This window comes from Arvicanthis niloticus, chromosome 11 (assembly GCF_011762505.2).
Source record: "Arvicanthis niloticus isolate mArvNil1 chromosome 11, mArvNil1.pat.X, whole genome shotgun sequence".
NCBI lineage: Eukaryota > Metazoa > Chordata > Mammalia > Rodentia > Muridae > Arvicanthis > Arvicanthis niloticus.
The window spans coordinates 25,941,788-25,961,787 of NC_047668.1; the positions used below are offsets into that span (position 1 = coordinate 25,941,788).

The 20,000-nt window shown below is 39.4% G+C and overlaps 1 protein-coding gene across 5 annotated transcripts in view; it reads right to left on the bottom strand.

Moving 5' to 3' along the window:
* Immp2l (inner mitochondrial membrane peptidase subunit 2) overlaps nt 1-20,000 on the bottom strand; it is an 826,273-nt gene that overhangs the window by 680,956 nt on the left and 125,317 nt on the right. The window lies entirely within an intron of this gene.

Genomic DNA, 20,000 nt, shown 5'->3' on the forward strand with positions numbered 1-20,000 from the left:
CAGGAGCATACACAATATTTTTAAAAAGACCTGTGCTCCACTAAAAATACAAAGCCAAATAAAATGATTTTTAAAAAAGAAATGTTGTTTTACACAAAAGAATTATAGCATTGTAATAAAATATAAATAAGTAAAAATGATTAAAGCCATAATGGGTACTTGCCTAAATTTCACTATATTTCTTATACTAATTAGTGAAAAATGACCAAATCCTATCCTGTCCAATGATTCATTAGACATGACTGTCCCTGTAATGTTCCTGGAATACAGGCTGTGTGTACGTGTTGGTGAGCCAATGTTTGCTATTTACCAGGTTCAGCAACTACTGGTCAAGACAAATGAGAAAAGAGCTATCATGTTATGCTGCGCACATACACATTAAATTATCGTCTAGATAGCTCCTACAAGGTCAAGTCAATGTCAAGCAGCAGAATTCAGAAAACCACAGATGACTGCTAAAGCAAGGTAAGAGGCCTCATCATTCCATTATGCTAAATAATAGCTTAGAGAAAAAAAAGCATATCTGAGAGCTTTCTAGTGTCCCACATTCACAGTTTAATGTGAATAACAGTTCAGAAAGCAATTGCATTTATTCACCTTTCCGTGTCACACATGTTCAAACACTATTAAGAAAAGTGTCTGTTCTGACACTCTTCGGACGCCATGAAACATGAAACCAAGTTGCCTTATTCCTCTCTTCAGGCTTATCCACATGAATAAATGAAATCACCCTTTCTAAGAAACCCTTCAGTTTCCACTTATAACAAAGGCAGACCAAAAGCCCACAAGATGGCCTTCATATGTTTTGTATCTACATATCCAACTTACTTCCTGTTACCTTTACAGGAGGAACATCCTGTCCAGCCACAGCACCCATACAGTTCCACAGACACACCTGTGTGTTCTACATCCACTCTCCAGTAAGAATCCTCCTGCTCCCATCCAAAACTCCAGCTTAACTCAGGCATGGCTACCTCTGAGAAGTCCTTCTGGGTCATCTAAATCCACTCCACTGCTACCTTCCTCATTGTAGCCATGGTTCTAGCTGCCAATCTTTTTTTTTTTTCTTTCTTTTTTTTTTTCTTTTTTTTTTGTTTCTTTTTTTCTTTTTTGAAAACTTCATGCATGTATAGGTTGTATTTCTAACATACGCATCATTATTTTAAGCCCCTAGACGCTACTTTCATACCAGGTTACAAATTTTAGAACCAGATAATTTGCCTATTTATTCTGTACATACTATAATAATTAAGTTACTTAGGAAATAACTTAGCTTAAATTCTGCATATAGAATTGCCATTAGATTTAAGTATAAAATATTTGTGCAAAATCAAGTATGCCACTTTGAAATTTTCTGAATGGCTTACATACATGCTTTCACCCTACACACAACTATAACACAAACTTGGAAGAACCCCAAATGCATCTGCTATTCCAAGAGCCTAAAATAAAATGCTGATCCTAAGAACCTATGCTAGCCACTGCCCTTGCTCACAGCACTTTGTCTGCTTATTTACTAAATCAATGGCCTTCTACATTCATACTCCTCACAGTGTGTTGGCTGAGTACTTTGGAAAACAAAAAATATAATTGTTCAGTGAAGATAATTGAGACACCAAGGAACCAAGTTCAGTGCATACAATTGTAAATGGCTGCCACTAGGAACTGGGGTGTCAAGGGTGCTCAGTTGAATTACTGAGAGTCATGTAGCAGAGAGGATTTGCACAGCCCCTGCTGTAGTGACAATGAAAAATTTTATTTCCTAATGATCTCATTTAAAGCACATTAGATTTGACAGACTATAAATGCATTCAAATACAATAGCACATGAGGAATACTAATTATGGCTGCCTTCTTTCACAAATAACAAATGACTTTTGAACACACCTCTGAAAAGTTTTAAATGCCTTTTTGAACTCTCTTTCCATTTAGAAATTATACTCAAGAGTAAATGAAGACACAAACACTTAGCTATTTTGATAAGATGGAAGTAGTCCACCATTTGTTCATAAACATTACAATTTGGAAAAGACCAAGACTTCATTCATAAGGGCCCCATACTCTAAAAATAAAATTGATTCTAAATTTTCACATTTGACAAAGACAGTATTTCAAACAGCAGCCCATAATTCCCTAAAGTAGTGATGTCAATTGGTATTTCTTAAATTAATTCAATGACCTATGGTAATGTGAGTTCTTGATACATAATGTCTGTCAGTAGGCAATGTAAAACTTTCAGAACCACTTCTGGTATCTGAACTCCAAAGAGCAACCACATACAGAGAGACACACACACATGCACACACACACACTCTCTCTCACACACATATATGCATGTATGTAATGTATGTATGTATGTATGTATATGAGTTTATTAATTCCTACTTCGCATCACATTTGTTAGGTATGATGATATAAGAATAAACATTAAACTAGCCATAGGTTGTCCAAACAACTCCAAAAATAAAATATAGATGTAATCATGGTTCCTGGAAATATCTAAACACTCATCTGTCTGCACTGAGACAGAAAAATATAAAATGCCACTCACCAACAATGGCTGAGTTGGTTTCATGTGTACATACACAGCTGACTTTTAGTCTTAGGAGAAAATGTGCAGTTGTATTCCTTCACAAAGATTTCAAAGAACTCAAAAGAAGGGAGCTCTCAAGTTTTCTCCGAACTCTTCCCTTTACATTGTGCCAAGAATGGAGACGTAAGTCACAGATACAGAAGACGAATATTCAGACACAAATAGCTCCAACTTCATCATTTGAACAGAAGGACACAAATCAGATGACTCGTCGATAAAGCACATTGGAAACCCCACCTAAACACTGTGACGAGAATTTCACATTCATGTGTCTAATGAGTTTGGGAGCATTTTACACAATATGTCTGCTAAGTAGGGAGTGGTCATTATATATTCAAAGAGCTTCCGTGTGTAAGAGGGATTAGAATATTTCCTGTCTGGAGCTTTATACAAATTATTAGGTGCTTAGAAACATAGGCAAAGTGAGGAAACCACAAATGGTAAACTCTCCACGCTCTTGAGTTCCCAGTCTTGTATCCATTAGTCATAGTAATAGCAGAAAACAGACATTCAACCCTGACAGCTTCATCTCAGATTCCTGGCTGGATTCTCCCAGAATTCCTAACCTCTAGGTATAAATGTATCTTAGGTCCAAGCTAGAGTTTGGATCTCCTCACTCTGTAGGCACTGTCAAAGTCATAGGTCACTAAACTATTGTATGCAGGTCAAATCCAGCCCATGATCTAGAAGCTTTTGTACATAGTCTTTTATTGGAAGACAGTCCTCTTACGTACTGTCTAGAGCTCCATCCCAAACAAATAGTCAAAACTTAGTAGTCTCAATTTTATTGTTATTGTGTTTCAGACCCTTCACAGAAAAGACATGCCACCTCCTAGGTGAGTTCTTTTTGATCAACAACTTCAAGGACAACTTATATCCTGACAATTCCCTGAATTCTATCTTCAGTCCTGACCTTGACTGTGTTCCAAAGTGTCAAGCCACAGCCATCCTTGAAGATCTAATAGGCACACAAATCTAACACATCTAAAACAAAAATCTAATTTCCTCTCACCCTTCTACTACTATGCTTCTGGAATTTCAATATACACAGTTGCCTTTGTTCACTTTCTTTGGCCCAAAACTTGAGAATGTCACTCAACTTGTCCCTTATTCACAGTTTCCATACCAATAAAAACAAACAAACAAACAAACAAACAAACAGTATCTTCAAGGTATAGAGAAAGGCCTTGGCTACTTCCTAGTTGTCACTTTCCAACGCAGGTCCGCCATTTCTTACCCACACTTACTATGAAAGCCTTCCCATTGGCTCCTTGGTCTGTCCTATGCCCTTTGCTCTCTTTGTTGCTAGCATGAGCAGGCAGCTCTGCTTCTGACACCACATCAAAGGCTTGGCCGGGCTGGCTCTCTCATATCACCCTTTGCCTTTCTCTAGCTTACAAGCTGTGCTCCCTCCACATATGCCTCCTTGCTGTCTAATGAATAAATCTCTTCATTCACCTTTGTGTCTGAAAGGCTCTTCCCGAAGATATCTAATTGGTCCATTTTCTCACTTTGTCCAAGCATCAGTTCAAATGACTCCAAGTTAGAGGTCTTCCTCATTCACTCAATCTCTACTTCAGTGACTCAGGTTCAATCCTCCTGCTACTGTTAGATCCTGGAAAATGGATTTGGCTTGGCATTCACTGTGAGCTGAGCTCTCAGAGCACCTCCAATGAAAAGAAGGAAGCAGGATCAAGAGAGGCAGAAGTTGGAGCAAACACACATCAAAGAGATTTGGACACAAGAAATTTTAGAGAGGAATGAAGGCTCAGAAATGTTCCCACTGAGAAGAGGGGGCTAGGATTTTGAACCCAAGTGTGAATGGTAGTAGATTCCGTATATCATCAGAAAACAGTGAGACTTTGGGTAAGAGTATGTGCTTGGGGGAAAAGGGGGTGAGCTAGCTCACATACCAGCCCACCTCATACACACAGCGAAATAGTCAGAATCAAAACAAAATGCCTAATGTTAGCAGAGATGTGAAAAAACTGAACCATCAGACACTGAGGGAGAAATGTAAAATGCTTTGGAAAATAGTTTGGCAGTTTCCTCATAAGTTAAACATAAATTTATCCCCAAACTCAGCATCAACACAGCTACTCAAAAGAAATAAAAACATATGCTTGAAATATATATATATAAAAGAATATGGGTATCACTACTATTCAGGATACATAAAAACCTAAAACACAGCTACCAAATAATATGCACGTTAATAAAATCAGATAAATTTGTAATTATGAACACTATCCAGCCATAAAAAGGAACAAATCATAGACACAACATGGCTAAACCTTAAAAACAGTCTAATTATTCTAACACTAAATACCATCACTCCATGCTTATAGGCTTATTTATTGTCTCCTTACACCAGTGGTTCTCAGGATTCCTAATACTGTGAACCTTGAATAAAGTTCCTCATGTTGTAGTGGCCCACAACCATAAAAATACTTTTATTGCTATTTCATAACTGCAATGTTATTACTGTTGTGAATTATAATATAAATATTTGATAGGAATGGTATCTGGTATGTGACTCCCAAAGGTGTCACAACCCACACAGGTTGAGAACCACTACTCTAAACAAAATATCTAGAAAGGCCAAATCTACTGAGGCAATGAGCCACTAGTTACCTGGAACTAAGGTCAACCAAGAGAAAGCACACAGCTATGGAGATGATGAAAATATGCTGAGTTCTAGCCTAGTCTGATCTACAGACTGAGTTCCAGGATAGTCTGGGCAACCTAGAGAAATGATGTCTAAAAGAAAAAAAAATCATGAGTTAAGTTTCTCTTTACCATCATATAATAATCATGATGTGAAAATAGCTAGAAGCTATGAGTTGACTGGGGGTGAAAAATTATTGTGCTTGTGTACATTCTTATTTAATCTTCATCTGAAACCTATAGAACAGAAGCTATTTTATCCTGGTTTCCAATCTGGAAGAACTGAAGAACAGGAAGTTAGATGACATACCCACAAGTCACATAGCTAAACATATTATGGGCATTCAACTTTTACTCAAAGTAAATCATTCTACTACCAGATGTATAAAGACACCATCTATCCTCCATACAAGAAGTCAGGAGGTTATATTAAATACATCCAGTACAGTATAAGTTCACCCTAAGTAGTATATAAGCACTGACAAATGGATCCCTGATCTGCAACACCACTGAGCATACCTACCAGCCACTGAAATAACAATAAACACAATAATTCACTGCAAAAAGTCTATTCAGCAACTGTCCTATGTTGGTTACTTTAAAAAGACAAAGGATGGCCATGACCATGACCTATCCAATGATCATGTTCATGGAGACACAGGGCAATCACTTCAGCATCTGCAACTTTCTACAAGATACATGCATCAACATATATACAACGACTGAGCTGGAAACTGTCTATAGGGTAGATTTTTCCAAAGCATCACATCATTAAATTGCAGGCACATCATTGATCCTACATCTTCCAGTAACTGAAGAGCAAATTGGGATGAGGTGAGGTGACAGTGTATTTTATCTTTTTCATGTGATGTTTCAATAATAAATTTCATGTGGCAACAAAACAGTATGAATAGGAAACTTGGTGACACAAACTCCTGTGGCTCTCCCAGTAAAATACTGAAATTAGAGGTAGGTTGTGACAAGAGAACAGATAAATGAAGCACCTATGATGAAACTAATATTTTTGAAAGGTATATAAATGATTGACAAGTTTGTGCTCTTTCACAACAATGTATTTTAACCCACCTAATAAAACATGAAGCACAGACCACAGGGATAGAAGATGTGTTACTGAAATCACATTCACCTTCAATACCTTTGCAGCCTAGGACTGAAAAGCCTGCCTCAGCACTTTGTGTCTAAATGATATATCGATGGAAAGTCAGAATAAAATGGTGTTAAGAATATGCCATTTATAACTGAGAATAAATGTTTCTATGTGCTAACAAGCGTCTGCCAGTTAAAATCACTTTTGTATGAAACATTTTCCCTAAATATTTCCTCTAGCACTCAAGAAATTCTTTAACTCATTTTTTTCCATGCTATAATTAAAAAACAGTTTTTGTGTGTTGGTTAAATGAGTTAATAATATGTATATTTAAGACATTCATGTAGGGTGGAAGAACCACTGCTTATTTTCCTGCTCTCAGCTCTTTTAGAGTATGGCACACTCACCTAAAGAGTGATGCATCAAAACTCACAACTCAATATGGACATTAGTGCATAGCTCCAGCTGTGATGAGTTATACACCAAACACTCTAAACAGATTCCCCTAGGTAGCATACAATTACAAATAACCCTCATAAATCAGCATGCACTATGTGTGTGTTCATTGTCCAATGCTATGCATGTTATACCAACATATAGGCAAAATATTAAACTATCTAAATGTTTTCTTAACTCTTAAGAAAACTTCAGCAGCTTTTCAGGTATTTAAAGAGTTTATTATAATGTGAAAAACTCCTATTGTCTATATATAAGAAATGTTTAAAATGTCTAAAAATGAAAACATTCAGTACACCTATTTCAAGGAGTAAGTGAACTCAATATTCCAAATTAGAGCACTTACATTCATTACGATAAATTTGGTCAGAAAAAAATAAATACGCTGAATTTCTGAAGGAGCCCCCTATCCATCCTGTACCATACTAGAAAAGTCGGAAAGATATACACAGGGTTCTCACATTCGAGACAGAAGACAGGGAAGCCTGATGGTTAGGAGAAAGCAACACTCATTGTACATCAATCTGTACAACTATCCTGGGTTGTGAAAGTCAAATCCAGACTTTTTAAGAGAGAGAGAGAGAGAGAGAGAGAGAGAGAGAGAGAGAGAGAGAGAGAGAGAGAGAGAGAGAAAGAGAGATTTCATAGACAAAAAAGCTAAAACAAAAACCAGAAAATGTATGTCCATAGAGTAGAAAGGATGGTTGTGACAATTTGAAAAATATTATTGCAAGAAAATTACATGATATGTGAAATGTTCCAATACCAATTGAAAGCACATTGTGATGGGTTATTATTATATATTGCAAACCCTGGAACAAAACACAAAACAACAAAAAGAAGTGCCACCAGTAATGGATATAAAATATGTTCAATTACAGCTGGTTCTTCAAACATACAGGCTCCAAATCCATAAATTCAAACACCAGGAACTGAAAATATTTTTAAACATTTGAACTAAAATATATGGACTATTTCACTTGTCACTACCATGCATAGCACCTACTTGCATGGTACTTTATATTATAAGGACTCTGTGGAGAGTTTAAAGTAGAGAGGGGATAGGTAGACTTCACTCACAGAATCAGGCTACATTATGTAACAAAGGTGAGAGGTTTCACAGGCCTACTTAAGGTTCCAACGTGGTGGACTTTGAGTTTGTTAATACTGAAATTACTGTTAACAAACTGAATTATGTTCCTTCTTACAGGAAAAACTTTAAGACTTGAAAGAGATTCTTAAGAAGGGTCCTGAATAAAAAACCTGGTGACCATCAAGCCATAACCTGAGGGTGGGTGCTCTAGAGAATGAGTAGTCTCTGGGGAAAAAAAAAAAGGTAATATAAAAATGGAGACAACCTTTGTTGTTGTTGTTGTTGTTGTTGTTGTTGTTTAAAAAAAACCTGGATAGTGCCAATAACTTGATATTTAAAAGTTAATCTGGAGCCAAGTATGGTTGAGCACATCTTCATTTCCAACACTAAGCAAGTGAAGATCCAGGCCAGCCTGGGCTATAGAGTGAAACCATGTTAGATGGTCAGAGTCAGCAAGTAGAGAAGACAGGTGAGGTGATGGGGGGCTCAATCTGGGTTCAGTAGGTGTAAGTACAGATGCTTGGACATTGCATGTATAAACTGCAGTCAGCCCAGCATCGGAAGGCCCTGTCATCACTCGCTTCCCACGGTGCTAACTCTCCTGCCCACATAAAAATGCTCCTGAGAGAAACTAGAGCAGTGTATCTAGTGGGTCCTGAGAAATAAAGCTAATCTGGACAATGCAAACAAGGAACAACAACCAGTACAAGCATATGAAGCAGTTTTCAATCACCTCCTGGCCAAATCTCAAGTCCTTTCTTTATTAGGACCATAGTTGAAAATGTATATACAGTGACAGGTGTACCAAATTGTTTCTTTTCTTTTTTTCCTTTTTTTTTTTTTCTTTTTTGATGTAGAACATCTCAGAACCCAGTGTTTGTAGAGCATAGATCTGAAGTAACTTCACCAGGACTGAGAATGCCTGTGGAACATTGTGTCTTTCACATACTTCAATCATCAATAATTAAAACAAAATTTATCATCATCCACCATAAAGTCTACCATCCAAATCTCTATGGAGAAAATGTTATTACAACAGCACTGACAGACATGGAAGTAATGAAGTGCTAGACACCCTATAAACGGAGAAAGTAGTTTAAAACTCTCACAACTACTACTTACTAACTGCTCTGATGATCGTGTAGTCACACATTCTAAGCAGCTGTGATTTCATTTTTTCATTCTAAAGACATAGTAACATGTGGGACCATAAAAGGATAGCTTGGTTTCTGGTTGAGCACAGGCCTCGAACCCCAGATCCTAATGGGACAGTAGGTGTTTGGCCTTGCTCCCAGACTCCAGGGTCCTGACAGGAGGTGAAAGACCTCCATTGATTAGTCATGTAGAGCAATGTCCTTACAGTCCCTTGCAAAGAGAGGTTTGTGTCACCTAGCACAGGTAGAGGGCATGACTACATGCCTCAGAGCCTCAAGAGATCTCCATATTAATGAGATACCTAAAGGCCAGATGACCATAGACAATTAAGCAGTCCTTCCCAGACCCTCCTCTTTACAAACAGTATTTAACAAAAGGCCTGCCCTGGGGGTACAGGGGTACACCTAGACCCACTTTCTGCCATGACAATAAGCCTTTTAAAACCATGCACTTCCTCATGACTTTGGGGCCCTGCTGGTGGGGAACCGTGGAGAAGACCTTTGACTATCGAGCTTCTGCTTAATCTCCCTCTAGAAGATTTCTCTACATTCCAGCCACGGCCACAGAGGCGACCCAGCCAAGCGAGTGCCTTAATCAAGAGTCTCTACCCCACGGGGTGCCACTGGAGCTTCTCCCTCTCTCCCCTCTCGGCCAGTCCAGCCCATATGTCCACTCCATCTCGGTTCTTCCATGGCTTCCAGCAGTGTCTGGGAGACCAACGACTGAGACCACCAGTCTCCCAGTCAGCCACTTTGGCCCGGAGACCCCCAGTCAGGAGCTCTGCCCCCACAGGACTTCAGGCTGAAACCTCTCCACGCCAGGGCAGAGCCTCCAGTCTTCTCAGCCCAGAGCACTGCGTGCAGTGAACTCAGTCAAATTCCCGCACTTCTGTGTCCTTGAGCCGTGACAGACATGCGGGAACCACAACACATGAGCAAGCTACAGCCCCACAGTAATGCTTAACTTTGTCCATGCAATTCAATATTTTTTTTCTTAAACCGGACTCATCTTGGAATTGTCTAGGTTTCAAGACTCCAACAAATCATTGATCTTTTTCTGAGGTTGGCAAACCGTGTCTCAAGTAAAGTACACATGTATTAATCAGTCATCTTTCATTTCATCCGTTCATACTTTATGTGTCATTGAGTGTTGGGCATTAAAAGGGATACTGCAGAATATAGCCCTTCTGCTCCCTCTGGGCCCGATCTAATATCTCTGCAGCGCTCAACACCCTGAAGCCTGGTCCCACCAACAGTAGTGCCAATGTCACTCTGGTGACTGCTGTATACCAAGAGGCTTTTCTGCTTTGCACTACTGATGTCAGTGGAGTTCTAAATAGAGCTACACTGATGGTTATTCACACCGTGAATACTTTCCCTTTAGTAAACATATTGAGCAAAGTGCTAGCTTGATAATGTCAATTTATTTGAGAAAATAAAAAACAAAAATTTCTGTCACCTAATTACATTATACAGAGTTTTCTAAATGATAACAACATTTGTAAAACTACCTTTCTGGATTATAAAAATTCACAGACAACATAAATATAAAAATGTACAGTAGGCAAATGCCACTTACGTAAATACTCCCTGAGCTACATATTATTTATATTTCATTTCATACTCTTTGCACTTCATTAAACCACAGTTCAATCACATAATTTCTCATTCTCATATTGCAAAAATAGTCTCAGCCTGAAATTATGTCAAATAAACTGTATATCAAATTTCTGAAAGCCATAGGTAGAAATCAAATGAAATTCACATAAATGGCTAAAACTTCAACTGGATTACATTTATGTAATTGCCTAGGCACACTTCTGAAGAGCTTTCCCGTGCTGCCTCCTATAACTGTGTAATAGTGTTATTCCAGTATTCAAGCAATAACTGTAAGTCAAGGAAAATGTCAACTAATATAAAATGAAATGTACACTAAATAAACTAAGGAACCAAATTTTAGAACTAGGATATAGATATTCAGGTAATTCTATTTCCTTGATTATGTTCTAATACGGTTATTTATTTAAAACAAAGAAAAAAGGAAAAACGTTTCTTTATTCTATGAGAGCTAAGCAATCTTACCACCCTCATTCACAAACCAACGTAGAATTCATGGAGAAGAAAACAAAACAGCAGTAGCTTATGCTTACTCTTTGAACAGGTACTGAATTTCGTTTAGGAAAATGAAAAGGTTCTATAAATAGCCAGTAGTTATGGCCACACAATAAGGATGTATATAATGTCACTAACTGCACACTTTGAGATAGTCTGGATGGTTTGGAGGCTGAGTTGGATTGTTTGGTTTTGGTGGTGATGGTGGTGGCACCAATTGAACTAAGGACCCCATTCATACTAGGCAAGCTGCCCTAGAATAACTACATTTGTATTTATTACTTATATTTATTCCTTCTAGGATTTTGCATGAATTAAACTGCATGCATAAATAATGGAAATCTAATACTTAAGTTATCCCTTCAAAAGTCACAGTTATGCAGAAGGGAAAAAAAAATCAAGTTTCCAGACCCATGGCTCATGTATCTTTTTCTCTACCACTTTGCAAATTGAGATAAAACATAAAAATGTCTGAAATACACTGGCCAGAAACAGCTAATCTGGAACAACTTTCAAATCTTCTACAGGATTGGAAGGACACAGAGAGGTGCAAGAAAGGGTCTCACTCTGTAGTTTTGGTAGGCTATGAATTTACTATGGAACATGGGCTAGTCTTGAAATTACAGCAATCCTCCTGCCTCAGCCTCCTGAGTTTTGGGAGCAGAGGCATGAGCCACTACATCTAGAACAAAATGATTTTTCCAAGTAAAGGGTAACTAAATATATTCATAACTACACAAGGCATGACCACTGATGACTAAGACAGTGGACAACAATTAGTCCAGGTGTTTCAATTTAGAGATATTCATTATATATAAATATTTAGTTAACTGTGGGTCATCTACTGTATGCCCTGTGTTACACAACTCATTTTGATATTTTATTGTATATATTTAAATGTTTTATTACATGTACTTACTCTGTGCGTGTGTGTGTGTGCATGCGCATGCACATGTGCATGTGTGTGTGTTTGCACACATGATATGCCAGTAGAGATCAGAGATAATTTGTAGGACTCTTGCCTTCCACAAGAAGTGGGTTATAGGGATTGAACTCAGTACATCAGACTGGGCAGCTAGTGCCTTTGCCAGCTGAGCCATCTTGCCAGCACGAAGATGCTTTTGTTTGTGAAAGCAACTTCTGATTCAGTAGAAGCTAATGTTCAGACACTCAAGCAGCATCAGAAAAAAAAAAAACAAAAAACAAAAACAAACAAACAAAAAATGGTTTTGCTATGCATCACAGGAGCCCTGGCATTTAGCACATTTTACAAAACAGGTCCTCTAAAGTACCTGTTCTAAGCAAGGAAGAGAGGAGCAAGGAGGGAAGAGAACATGAGGACAGATGCTGGGTTGGTGTTAGAGATTACTGTAGCCATCTACTAGAACGGCACTGCACCTACATACAGAAAGACAGGCCAGAGGCTACAGCGGCTAATATCATAAATTGCAAAGGACAGTCTACTATACTGCAAGATTTCTGATACAGAGCCTTCATCCCTTTACTTAGTGAAATCTAAACTGTAAACTGATACATGATGCATCAGATTCACTGTATCTGCAAACTTGTGTCTATTAACCTTGCATTCATGACATTTACCCACAGTATTAAAGTCTCTGAACACATGCTAACTTCATAGGTTCCAAAACATTTTCTTTATTTGAATTAGTTAAAACTATTTACACACTTTCAATATTTCATACTAAGACATTTAAAAATAAATATTAGGTGATTCTAGCATCAAAGCAAAATATAAATAATCATCCTATTGGCTGACAGGGTATAGTGACTTTTACTGACAACTAGGCAAAAAGTTTTCTCAAGTGGCTTCCAGGTTTATAACTTCCATTGCCATTATAGGCAATTACAGGGTTCAATGGAACACAAGCTACATGCCCTTCTGACATTCCTTTAAATGCATGTCATTAGTTATCTCATGAAGTCCTTTTGACTTCCACTCAGCAATTTCACTCCCAGGTTTCCCAATTGTCACTTCGGTTGTTTATCTGATGCACTAACCCTGGGTAGGCAATAACAGCTCAGTGGCATAGCACTGCCTTAGCATATGGGAGACCCTTGGTTCACACCCTGCCACCATGAGAACAAACAGTCACACCACCCTTTACCTTCCTGTTTTTTACATAAACATCTCCATGATGAATCATTAAAGATGTTATGTTATTAAAGATGAGAAAAAAAATCAAAACAGGGATTGCATGTGGGATGTGAAAACAGAGGCCAATCGGGAAGGGATGGGACACTACTCCTGTGGTAATAATAATGTTCCAGAACAAGGCAGAGCACATTCAACAACATCTGGAAAATACTAAATTAAGATTTCTGCATATGGAGGTATAAAAATTTTATCTAGAAAACGTCTGCAAGCTTTTAATGGACTGTAGTTAATAGTATGAATATTAAAGACAGTCAGGGTAAAGTTCTTCATGCCTACTTGTCAGATACTATAAGGACATAACAATCTGAAAGAGAGTAATTGCATGGGTGCCAAGTCTGGTGTGGCCTTGGTGGGGACAGGGCCAGTGGAAGTAGGAAGTGTTGATGGCAGCCACGGGCATAAAGCTTGTTTGTATAGCAATGTAGGTATTTTACATTTCTCCTTCAAGGACTGTCCTCTCCATTAACAGTAATTACTCCATGATAATCAGACTGCATGAGCCCAGAAGGTGAAAGTGTAGCTAATGTCTCAGCAAACGGTAAATGCTGGGACCTGCAGGACAGCCCATAAGGCTATAGAAAAGAATTATAAAATTATGAGTTTAAAAATATATAATGTCCCAACTATGCAAAAAAATAAGGCTGCAATATGAATTATGAGGGGCTTCACCTAAAGGAACATTATGAGCCAGCTTGTCAGAAGGATACAAAGGCAGGCAGATTCCTGAGTTCAAGGTCAGCCTGGGGCACAGCAAGTCCAGGCCCAGGTGTGGTAGAAATGGGGTTCAACTCAGCTAGCTTCTCATTTATGCTTAACGGAGGCAGGCAGATCTCTGAATTCTTCTGCAATATTAAAAGAAAATGTGTGTTTGCTGTCTCTTAAGAATTAAGGGGCTAGCATCACCAGATGCTGATTCTTACTATATTCAAAAAGAAACCTGAAGTAAATGACTGAATTGACACATAAAATAAAAGGCTGGGCTGCAGGAGATGAGCTAACCAGAGAAAGGTTTTAGACTAGCAAGGCAGACTGCTTGGAGAACTGTGTCTGACATTCCTTTAAATGCATGTCATTAGTTATCTCATGAAGTCCTTTTGACTTCCACTCAGCAATTTCACTCCCAGGTTTCCCAATTGTCACTTCGGTTGTTTATCTGATGCACTAACCCTGGGTAGGCAATAACAGCTCAGTGGCATAGCACTGCCTTACCAGAGAGAAAGCAGGCTAGAGAGTGTCTCCAGCAGGACGTAGGCCTCCAGCTTGGACCCACAATTTGACTTCGAGTCTTTTGTTTTCACTGCTCCCAGACACCCCTTCTCTCAGAACCCCTCTCCAAGACAAGGCAGGTCCTTGGCACATGAGCATTTATAAAATGGAGATATATTTGGTAAAGTATGACTATTATTTGTTGTGAAATTCTTTTAATTCTGTATTTACTATCTTCCTTAATAAATTATATTTTCAAATTTTAAGAAACGTTTTCTAAAAGATATTATAGGAAAGTCCCTTAACTTTAAAGTGAAATGTACACAACGATTTCTAATCATGATTTTGGTTACTCCTTACTTGAATGTTTCAAGAATTTAGATATATTGAGCCAAGGAGTTAAAACTGGTTGGTTACACAGTTAATTGCGTATATAATTTATTCACCTTTCATTCCAGGAAAACTTGTCAAAAACCTTCTGTGTAACGGAAGTCTGCAACTGCTACAGAAAAAAAAAAAAATTAATTGCAGCACTGCACTGTATACATTAAGTGCCAGAGAAATCTGCCAGGCAAAGCATTTTCTAGACCATAAAGAATGGGTAAGATTTGGCCAACTGAGATAAAGGGAAAGGAAAGCAGACTCCAAGCTGTGGAAATCTTGTACGTAAGCCTGTGATGGGTAAAACTGAATTCATGGCTAAGAAAATAACCCATTCCTATGCTGATTACTTTCTGGATATAAATTCCGATTCATCAGAGCCCTGCTTTTGTTACATTACATACTGCTAGAAGACTCAGCTTTAATTTTAATCATCAAATTGTATCCTGGTCACCACTGAACCACAGGTACACGTAAAAAAATAAAAATATATTCCTGCTTGATTTTTTTTATTACTTCTTGGGTTTTTTTTTCCATTTTGCCTCCAAAATGGGAAACATATTGTAAAGTCTTAATAACCTAAAAGTAAACCCCCTGAGGCTAGCCAGGTAAGTTAAAATAGAGGGGTTCACATGGCCCCTTAGCTCAATACAAAATGCATCAAAGAATTGTCAAAATTGACTAAATTCTTAGCTATTTCAAATATTTGATATCTTTTTTTCAGATGTGTGGGCAGTCCCTTGCCATGGAGTGGTTTTTCTTTCTAAACAACTTAAACAAACTTCTAGTGGGCATTAGTTTATGGGAACATAACTGTCTTATTATGTGCAAACTGTGGTGTGATAGTTTAAACGAGATGTTATCTACCTTCTCGGGCATTGAAATACTTAGTTCAAAAATCACAGCGTTGTTAGTGATTAGGAGGTGTTGCCTCATCAGAAGTATGTCACTGGAAGAGGGCTGTGCAAGTTTAAAGATTTGTATCACTTTCTGTTACTTATCTTTGCTTCATAGTAGGGGTTCAAACTGTGAGCCCTCAGCTTCCTGGTCCAGCCCCCATGCCTGCTGCTTGATGCCATACTTCTTCACTGTGATGCTCCGCCTGTTCTGGACCATGGCCCAAGTTAACTCCTCCTTCTGTAAGTGCCTTGGCTCTGCTGTTTGATTACAACTATAGAGTGCTTACAATGAGGACAGCGTGCATTCCTCCTGCTAACTGTAAAAACTGAATGGGAGTAAATAAAGATAGAAGTATTGGCATTTAATAAAAACTGTAACTGATGATGTGAGCAGGTGCCCAGACATATCTCCATACAACTACACAAAGGTGCTTTGTGGTCTGGGCTGGGAGCAGAGGTGAGACAGAATTCATCTTGGCTTCTGAGAATAGTTCTGAACCCTTATCTCTCGGTCCCCATCGTATTACTGACCACTTGGGTGTCCATGTTAGTTTTTCATTACTTTCCTTTTAAATCCAGGCATCCTACTTCAGTGTATATCCAGACTGGCAATCCTTACTAAGTTCTCTAGCAAAAACCTCAGAGTCCTCTTATCATTTCTCTATGAGTGGCTAAGAATAGAAATATATCACTGGACTTTCACCTCAAATAATCCCTTTAAAAAACACCTAGTGATTGTGTCGGGCCCAAGGTTCAGGCTCAAGAAGTTTTTAAATTTGTTTCAAATCATTTTTGCTGGTAATTTCGCATGATCCTTAGACTCTGAGATATTTAGTTCTGAGAGACATGTGGATGTGAGAGACCTGGGAAAAGTAATATTCGGATACTTCTTCAGACTAGCAATATATGAAAAAAAAAAAAAACAGTATTCAACTATTTGACAAAGAGTAACTAAGGATTTCTACCAGGAAAAACAAAACAAACAAATAATATGCACTATCAGGACACAGTCTAAGAATGGGGTCATGTTAGGGGAACTTAGAGTGCTTGTGAGAAAACAAGAAAACAAGACACAAGAGACCTCAGTTTCTTCCAAACACAGAATTCTTGTTGGAATGTGTTTTCATGCTCCTCCCAGGTGTAGCAGACAGGAGTGAGCTGATTTCAGCTGCTGCTATTCATGTGCCTCTGTAGAAAAAGATGTTTTTGACAAATGCAGCTTGTCTTTGTGACTGTGTACACTTTGATCTCATGAGAACTTTACTCAGGTCACTGTTCGTAACCCTCAGGTATAAACTGTCTAATGCTCTGAATAAGCAGGATATGTTAGTCTGCCTCATTTTTTGGCCCCACTCTCTCAGGTTCACGCCACTAACTAGCACTATAAACAATACAATACTGAGGATGGAGACAGAAATCAAGGATAAGAGTAACTTCTGCTCTCCAAGAGGAGCCCAGTTCTGTTCCCAATACCCACATCTAGAAGCTGACACTCTCTGGTAACATCCAGAAGATGTGGTACCTTTCACTGGTTTCCACAGGCATGAACACACACAGGACACATCTACACAGATACTCACACATGCACATAAATAAAAATGTATTTAAAAGATTTAGAATAACTGATTTTTTCTCAATACATATGACTGATACTGCTTCATAAAAAAGCTTTATTGCTATATCAAGATACAAAAGAAGTGAGAATTTGAAGTTGGCTTTTACATGTAATTGAATAATTGAACTGAATAAATATCAAACAAGAGGAGACTGTGCTATGGAGTGCTCACACAGTCTGTAAATTCTGGAATAACTGATAACTGTTATTCACTATTAATCCCCTTATGAATCTCCAAGTTGTGTTTATGCTACACAAAACGTTTAACCACTACCATTAAGTATAAATGTAGCCCCACACATCACAAAAAATATAAACAATGAACTTTTCTTGTATGCTTTATGAGCAAACACGGAGCATGAGGCTCAGTTTCATGAGGCAAATTCATAGCACTGGCATTTCTTACCATGAAACATATTCCTGTTTGGTGCTAGACATAGGCCTGTATCTTGCTTTAAAGAGATGCTATGTATAAAATAATATCCAGAAGGTATCAACAGAGGAATGGATACAGAAAATGTGGTACATTTACACAATAAAATACTATTCAGCTATTTAAAAAAAAAAAAATGAGTTCATGAAATTCACAGGCAAATGGATCTAAAAAATATCCTGAGTGAGATAACTCAGTCACAAAAGAACACACATAGTATGTACTCACTGATAAGTGGATATTAGACAAAGAGCATGGGATACCCATGATACAAATCATGGACCATATGAAGCTCAAGAGGAAGGAAGACCAAAGAGTGGATGCTTCAGTCCTACTTAGAAAGGGAAATAAAATAATCAAGGGAAGTACAGGGTGGGAGGGACTTGGGAGGAAGAGAAGGGGAGGAGGGGAAAAGAGGGGAAGAACCAGGTATGGGAAGAGATGGAGGAGATGCACAGAGGGTCAGGAAACTGATCAGAGGTGTGTAGCAATAGGGGATAGGAAAGTGGGGGGAAGGGTAGCAACCAAAAAATCCCAGATGCTAGGAAAGCAAGAGCCTCCCAGGACCCCACGGGGATAACATTAGCTGACATACCCCACAAAGGAGAGGGAGAACCTGTCAAGACCATATCCAGAGTTTAGGCATGCACCCCACCCCATTGAGGGAAGGGGCCCCACCCATCTCCAAAATCTTAACCCAGAAGTGCTCCTGTCTAAAGAAAATACAGGGACAGAGTGGAGCAGAGACTGAAGAAAAGGCCATCCAGAGACTGCCTTGTAGGACCCCGAAGGGCTGCCATGCCCTGGCTAAGACTTTTCATGTGCTACTGTCTACTAAGTAGCATTCTGTAACTTTCTAAGATCAAAACATCCTGATGTAGGCATGGTGCCCCAGGAAGGGAATTTACACTTGACAGCCCATTGCCCCCCAGTTGAGTTCCTGTTTGTGTTTTTCCTTCCCTGGCTTGGTGTATATATTGAACCTGCTCAGGAAAAGCTTTGGCATTCTCTCATAATGAATGACCCGAGTCTGTCTTCCTTTAATCCCTCAGGCCTACACCCAAGCTCAGTACCATGGCAGCACTAGAGCTGTCACTGACCCACCTGGGGATCCATTCCACATGCAGACACCAAACCCAGACACTATTGTGTGAATGCCAAGAAGTGAGTGCTGACAGGAGCCTGATAACAGCTGTCTTCTGAGAGGCTCTGCCAGATCCTGACCAATACAGATGCGGATGCTCACAGCCAACCATCAGACTGAGCACAGGAACCCCAATGAAGTAGTTAGGGGAAGGACTGAAAAAGGAGCTTATCTGGCATCAATGGGAGGGGAAGCCCTTGGTCCTGTGAAGCCTCGATGCCCCAGTGTAGAGGAATGCTAGGGTGGTGAGGCAGGAGTAAGTGGGTGGGTGGGTGGGTGAGGAAGCACCCTCATAGAAGCAGGGTAAGGAGGGATGGGGTAGGGGGTTTCCAAGGAAGAACCAGGAAAGGGGATAACATTTGAAATGTAAAGAAATAAAATATCCAATTAAAAACTCTGAATGCTGTTAAGTACTGACTTTAGCCTTTTGGTCTTCATGGCCTTCCTTCAAATGTAGAGTGTATAGCAACAAAGCACACCGCGCACCGCGCACCGCACACACCGCACACCGCACACACCGCGCACCGCACACCGCACACCGCACACCGCACACACCGCACACCGCACACCGCACACCGCACACCGCACACCGCACACCGCACACCGCACACCTACACAGCACACCGCACACCGCACACCGCACACACCTACACAGCGCACCGCGCACCGCGCACCGCGCACCGCGCACCGCACACACCGCACACCGCACACACCGCACACCGCACACCGCACACCGCACACCGCACACACCGCACACCGCACACACCGCACACCGCACACCGCACACCGCACACCGCACACCGCACACCGCACACCGCACACCGCACACCGCACACCGCACACCGCACAGGCTCATTCTTGTAGTATACTGTGTATATCTGACCCTTCATAAGAATTTTGTTTCTTTGTTTGCTTTCAATATTCTAAGAGAATTATTTTCTTTATTGTTCCCTTATCTTGTAT